Source organism: Argentina silus (genome assembly GCF_951799395.1).
Source record: "Argentina silus genome assembly, contig: scaffold_107, whole genome shotgun sequence".
NCBI lineage: Eukaryota > Metazoa > Chordata > Actinopteri > Argentiniformes > Argentinidae > Argentina > Argentina silus.
In genome coordinates, this window is record NW_028153234.1 from 12,501 (window position 1) to 20,000 (window position 7,500).

A 7,500-nucleotide genomic window follows, 5' to 3' on the forward strand; every position below is an offset into this window, starting at 1 on the left:
CTCTCTCTCATACACACACACACTCCCTCTCTCGCTCTCATATACACACACACACACACACACACACACACACACACAGTATAGGATCTGTGGATTCAAATGGAACAGGGCCGTGGTTACAGTATGTTTTGCCTGAAGACCTCAATCCACACTTCTTCTGTTGCTTCTCCAGGGCTCTTGACATGCCTTGCTATCTGCTCGCTGCTTAAGCTAGAACATGCCCTTTAACCATACAGTTATAGCCCTAGAGGAGGCACCTGCTGTCTTTACCATGTATTACATTAGTGACATCATGAGGGGCGCCATGTGGTCAACTAGGGCGGGACCTCCTGTTCGGCTGGGAAGGCATCAGCCAATTGGATTAACGCATGGCCTCCTTCTTCTTCAATAGGTTTATCTATAGATTGTTAAATGGACTTCAGGTGCATGACGCCACCTTCTGGTGCCAATAACTGACTGACCCGAGACAGCTGAGTTGATACTATGCAAGCGGACACTCCAGCACAGCAGGTGGCAGTGTAATAACCAACATTTTGATTCACGTCCACTCAAATGACAGAAGATGAAGTTGGTTGACTACATGGCACTCCCCATTTAATCACAGTTCCTTTAGGGGAGGGCACCCTCTTGTTTTTATAACTCTATGCCTTATCCACAGATTGCCATACCCTCAACCCTAACCATTGCTTAATTACTTAAAGGGATAGTTCACCCAAATTACAAAATCACATATTTGGTTCCTTGCCCTGGAAGGAGTCTATGGACAAGGACAGACTTCAATCAACACTTTGTACCTGTTTATCTGGACACTGTAGCTAACAGCTAATTGTTAGCATTTTAACCAAACCCAATGCAAGTCAATGGACCCTAAGTTAGCATGTTTGAAATGGCGTGCTCGAATCATCTCACAGTAATTTAAATCAAGTAATTGAGTCTCTTCAGAGAATTTTGGGCATGAATGATTTGGGCATTCAGTTTCAAACACCCTAACTGTGGGTCCAATGGGTTTTGGTTAAAACTGCTATCAATTAGCTGTTAGTTACAGTGCCAAGATAAACAGACCCAAAGTGTTGATTGAAGTCTGTCCTTGTCCATAGACTCATTATTGGGTAAGGAACCAAATATGCTATTTGGTAATTTGGGTGAACTATTCCTTTAATCCTCTTTGCCATGAATGGGACATGAGGTTACAAAAATCTTTTTTCACTGGGGTTTGCCTTTAGCCATGGTTAAATTGTCTGTCTGACACTGCATCAGTGGTTAATGATCAACCTCTGTGTCTATTGCTGCTTGTTCTGTTTATTCTGTAATGGCAGCTGAAGGCTCTGGCCGACAGCATGACAATAGATGTTTAAACACAGCTGGCCACGAGTAACAGGACACAGCTGGCCACGAGTAACAGGACACAGCTGGCCACGAGTAACAGGACACAGCTGGCCACGAGTAACAGGACACAGCTGGCCACGAGTAACAGGACACAGCTGGCCACGAGTAACAGGACACAGCTGGCCACGAGTAACAGGACACAGCTGGTCACGAGTAACAGGACACAGCTGACATGATATATGCAGCATACAGTACACTCAAGCACACACACACACACACACGTGTGTGAACGCACACACACACACACACACACACACAGATAAATCACTCTCATGCTGGAGAGCCATTCATTCTGTAGAGAGAGAGACAATCAACAGACCGTCTGGCCACAGAGAGGTGTCTGCAGACCTTCCGTCCTCTCAGAGACAGCCGGTACTGTATATTCATTGATGATTGATTTAGCTTGGCGTTTGCGTTGTTAGGATTATTCCATTGGTTCGATTGTACCAGGCCAACTACAGTACGTCTGGCGCAGGCCAGTGTTGCACTCAGAGTAGTTAATGGAGAAGAGTAAGGAGCATTACATAGTTGTTACATAGTTGCGGATAATTACGTTTTTCTGTCCAGCACCTGGTTATTGGATGCATGCATGTATGTTTCCCATTCACCTCCATATACAGACATTCACCTTTATACATGCACCTCCATACACCCCATTCACCTCCATATACAGACATTCACCTTTATACATGCACCTCCATATACAGACATTCACCTTTATACATGCACCTCCATACACCCCATTCACCTTTATACATTCACCTCCATACACCCCATTCACCTTTATACACCCCATTCACCTCCATACACCCCATTCACCTCCATATACAGACATTCACCTTTATACATGCACCTCCATATACAGACATTCACCTTTATACATGCACCTCCATATACAGACATTCACCTTTATACATGCACCTCTATACACACCATTCACCCTTATACATGCACCTCCATACACCCCATTCACCTCCATACATGCACCTCCATACACCCCATTCACCTCCATACACCCCATTCACCTTTATACATGCACCTCCATACACCCCATTCACCTCCATACACCCCATTCACCTCTATACACCCCATTCACCTCCATACACCCCATTCACCTCCATACACCCCATTCACCTTTATACACCCCATTCACCTCCATACACACCATTCACCTTTATACACCCCATTCACCTCCATACACCCCATTCACCTTTATACACCCCATTCACCTCCATACACCCCATTCACCTTTATACACCCCATTCACCTCCATACACCCCATTCACCTCCATACATGTGCTGTGTCACTGATCTGCCCTCGTTAGCACATAAACACTGAGAATGTACATTTTTAACATGGAACAAAGACACAGTAAGATGTTGGAATACTTCTTCAACCTTTATTTAGCCAGCAAAGTGATTCTGAAATAAAATCTCTTTTACAATGACGTCCATCACAGTTGGGTTTTAATAATATGCTGGTTCTTATTTTGTAGCATAATTTGTTTTGTGATCAATTGCCTTTTTTAATTTGTTGTTTTTATTTTTTATCACTGTTCTATCTGTGTGACAAGGTTTACTAAGCTAAGCTAAGCTAAAGCCTAGGCCTGTTCTATCTGTGTGTGACAAGGTTTACTAAGCTAAGCTAAGCTAAAGCCTAGGCCTGTTCTATCTGTGTGTGACAAGGTTTACTAAGCTAAGCTAAGCTAAAGCCTAGGCCTAGGCCTGTTCTATCTGTGTGTGACAAGGTTTACTAAGCTAAGCTAAGCTAAAGCCTAGGCCTAGGCCTGTTCTATCTGTGTGTGACAAGGTTTACTAAGCTAAGCTAAAGCCTAGGCCTAGGCCTTAGCCCGGGGAGCTGACGCATATGTCGCCGTCTCCACCAGGGTATCTCTTAGTACTGTGTGACCTCTGACCTTTACATCTACTGGGGACAAATGAATGGTTTCACTGAGGTCTGCTCCGTTCATAGTCTGGTGTCCATGCAGGGTTAAGAAGGGGTTAAAATAGGATCTACTGTTGAACAATTAACCTCTGTGTTTACACATTTCAGTAAAACTGAAACTGGCATTTTAAATGGAACATTTTGGAAAATGAAATGGATTTTGTGTTGACAACAGTATTAAAGACGTTTTCTTTCCCCTTTACCAGTGCCTCTGTGTGCTTGTCTAGTGTCTGTCTTCCAGATCATTACGAGGTAGTTTGTAGATAATTAGCTAAAACACTCATGTAGCAGAGACTTTTAAGATCATAATTAAGGAAAAAAAGACTTTAAAGGGTTGGTTCAGGATTTTTAAATTTATAGTCAGATGGTTCCTTAGCAAGAAAGTAGTCTATAGGGCTATAAACTGTAACCCATGTTTCAGAGTTGTTTAAATAGCCACTACTAACTTCAGCTAACTTTAGCCACCGCTAACAAAAAAACAATGGGAGTGATAGGGGCTTAAAAATAAAAATAAAAAATGCAACATTTGTGGCCAAATGACCTCAAAGTAACTTCCAACCAAGTCAGAGAGCTGATTTGAGGTGATTGTGGCCACAAATTATGAACTTTTTGAATTTGAATTATTATTATACAAATACTATCACTCCCATTGTGTTTTTTGTTAAGTCTGTGAATGTTCACCTATTGCGGAGTCTCCACCGCATGGCTTTAAAAGCACTGGATTGGTCTAAACATTTTACACCAATCCATTCCTGTCTTAATCCCTGTGGGGGAGTGCGAGTGTACACGTCAGGGAACAAGTGGTGAAATGGGACAAAATGGGTAGAAATCGGGGGACAGGCTCATTGCAATGCATGGAATGGAATCAGGAACATGTTTGATATTCCATTCCACGCATTACAATGAGCCCGTCCTCCGATTTCTGCCTCCACCAGCCACTAGTGTCTAGGGTCAACTATGTTCTACTCCTCTGGTCTCAGCTCTAGAGTGCCCTGGAGGTTATTATTGAGCCCAAGGGTAGTCAGCTCCAGTCCACCCCAGTGGAGGTGATCCCATCCTGGGTAGAAGAGTTACAGGAGTGCCCCTGGGCCTGGTAGAAACTCCAGAGCCTGGTCATGTCCTTGGGCTGCAGTCTGTGGAGCACCATCAGGCCCTGGTACTGGCAGGGAGGGAGGGAGGAGGCGAACTCTACTGGCATGAACCCGGGGTGGTGTCTGGCTGTCAGGTTAGCTGCCTAGATAGAGAGAGAGAAAGAAAGAAAGAAACAGAGAGTGAAAGAGACATACATATACAGTACCAGTCAAAAGTTTGGACACACCTTGCCAAGAGTGTGTAAAGCTGTCATCAAAGCAAAAGGTGGCTACTTTGAAGAATCTAAAATATAAAACATATTCTGTTTTTTTTAATTTTACGTAATTCCATGTGTTCCTTCTTAGTTTTGATGTCTTCAAAATTAATCTACAATGTAGAAAATAATAAAAAAAATAAAGAAAAACCACTGAATGAGAAGTTGTGTCCAAACTTTTGACTGGTACTGTACATACACAAACAATGAATGATGAAAGGCTGTGTTTATCCTGTCCAAGTGTGCTAGCTCCATGGATGTAAGTGCAGCTAGCGTCACCAGTAACACTTCCTATCCATGTGTGTTGGCTCTGGGTTATGGCTCTGGGTCATGTGTGTTGGATCTGGGTTATGGCTCTGGGTCATGTGTGTTGGCTCTGGGTCATGTGTGTTGGCTCTGGGTCATGTGTGTTGGCTCTGGGTCATGTGTGTTGGCTCTGGGTTACGGCTCTGGGTCATGTGTGTTGGCTCTGGGTCATGTGTGTTGGCTCTGGGTTACGGCTCTGGGTCATGTGTGTTGGCTCTGGGTCATGTGTGTTGGCTCTGGGTTACGGCTCTGGGTCATGTGTGTTGGCTCTGGGTTACGGCTCTGGGTCATGTGTGTTGGCTCTGGGTCATGTGTGTTGGCTCTGGGTTATGTGTGTTGGCTCTGGGTTACGGCTCTGGGTCATGTGTGTTGGCTCTGGGTCATGTGTGTTGGCTCTGGGTCATGTGTGTTGGCTCTGGGTTACGGCTCTGGGTCATGTGTGTTGGCTCTGGGTCATGTGTGTTGGCTCTGGGTCATGTGTGTTGGCTCTGGGTTACGGCTCTGGGTCATGTGTGTTGGCTCTGGGTCATGTGTGTTGGCTCTGGGTTATGTGTGTTGGCTCTGGGTTACGGCATGCTGCTTTAGTGAACCCACACATCCACACCTTCCCACCCTCTCACACCCTATTTTACATGAGCTGAACTTTTTAAATCAACAAAAAGAAACAACTCGGTGTCTTCGTTTCTCTCACACTGTGACTGCCGGTGGCTTCCGGTTCGTATCGCAGGTTTCAGTTACGATGACCTGTTGTGCAGTTGTTTCACTTACTTCAGACAACTGTACTCACTGTCAGTCGCTTTGCATAAAAGCGTCTGCTAAACGACTTAAATGTCAATGACAATCAAGTCTCAGGCCTTGGCGTGATCAGAAGTAGCCTGAATGTGGATGTACTTTGGAAATAATCGAAAATCAGTCAAGCTAGCAAATTAAATCAATAAATCCTACCTCCCTCCCTCCCTCCCTCACCTGTGCGACCATGCCCACGTAGGCATCATCGATGGGGAAGAGGGGCACTGTTGCGGAGGCCAGGTAGAGGAGACGTACAGCCTGTCTGGAGAGGAGGTAACCTCCCCCCCCTGCGTATGGAGGGTAGAGGCCAGAGTACAGGGAGTAGGGCACGTAGTACTTGTTCCACCTCAGACGCACTGGATACGTGTCCACGAAGGTACGGCCCATGTAGAGAGCCCCAGAAAACCCTGTTTGTGTCCATGTGTCTGTCCCTGACCCTCTGTCTGTCTGTGTCCTCTCCTCTTTCCCCAACTCTGTTTCTGAACCTTCCCCTCCGCCTCCTGTCTTTGTCTTTCTCTCTCCCTCTTCCTCTCCTCTGTCCCAGTTCTGTAACAACTCCACCACTCTCTCCACGTCCACAAACACATCATCATCTCCTTTTAGAACATAGAGGACAGTTCCAGAACACTCCCTGTGGAACCAGGCCCAGAACAGAACCTCTTTCAGCGTCACGTTGTAGAACGACTCACGGAACCCCCACTGGAGAATGTCCCCGTATCGCTGACTCTCCTCCCCCACTAGGAGGTCTGGGCCTCCCCCCTCCTCCATCTCCATCTCTCCCCTGTCTCCCTCTAGACCCAGTAGGAAGACCCTCCTCACCCCCTCACCCCTCCACTGTCTCTCCTGCCCCCAGGTAGCTCTGACGGCTGCTCTGCGATCAGAGTCGGCTGGGTGGGACTTGATAGCCAGGAGGAGGAGGATGAGGCTGGGGCTGGGGGGGAGGATGTGGTTGAGGCTGAGGCCAGGGAAGTTGTGGCTGGGTTCTGGTTCAGGTCTGGGTCTGGGTCTGGGTCTGGGGATGGAGCTGTCTCCAGGGCTTGGTGTGGGGCTGAGGAGGCAGCTGCGGGGCTGGAGGAGGACGGGGTAGGAGCGGACGTGCCTGGACAGCAGGAATACTCTGTGGAGTTCGGAGGGGTTGAAGGGGGGCAGCAGCAGCAGAGCGCTGTAGAGGAGCAGGACAGCCAGGGAGGACAACGTCAACACACCCAGCCTTGAGCGGTGAAGTCTGGGGAGGATTCCCCGCAACACTCGCACTATTGGAGGAAGACAGGGAAATGTGTATGACAGGAGTGAATGACAGGAGATAGATGAGAAAGATGACAGAGTAAAGCGGTCACAACGTTTCTGTTTAGCCTATACCGTAGATAGAGCAGAAACTCAAAGGTTACTCTCAAACGGACACAAAACTTTGAACTTAAGGCGAAACCTTTGATATGCTAGTGTATATAGTGTGTGTGTGTGTGTGTGTGTATATATATATACCCACGCTCACGCTGACAGGTCCCTGAAGTTCAAATCTTTCTGCATCATCATAATTGCCATAATCGCTCCGAGGCTACCCAAACCAGAGAACCAAAACGTTCCACGGTCAACGCATTTACGAAACCAAACAATTTGCTAAAACAATGATCAAATCCCACTTACCCATGATCACTGGCCCTGCCTCTTCCGACGCATATTAATTAAGACGCGCGTTTTAATCTCTCCTAAAGTGAATAAAGCGTCCACG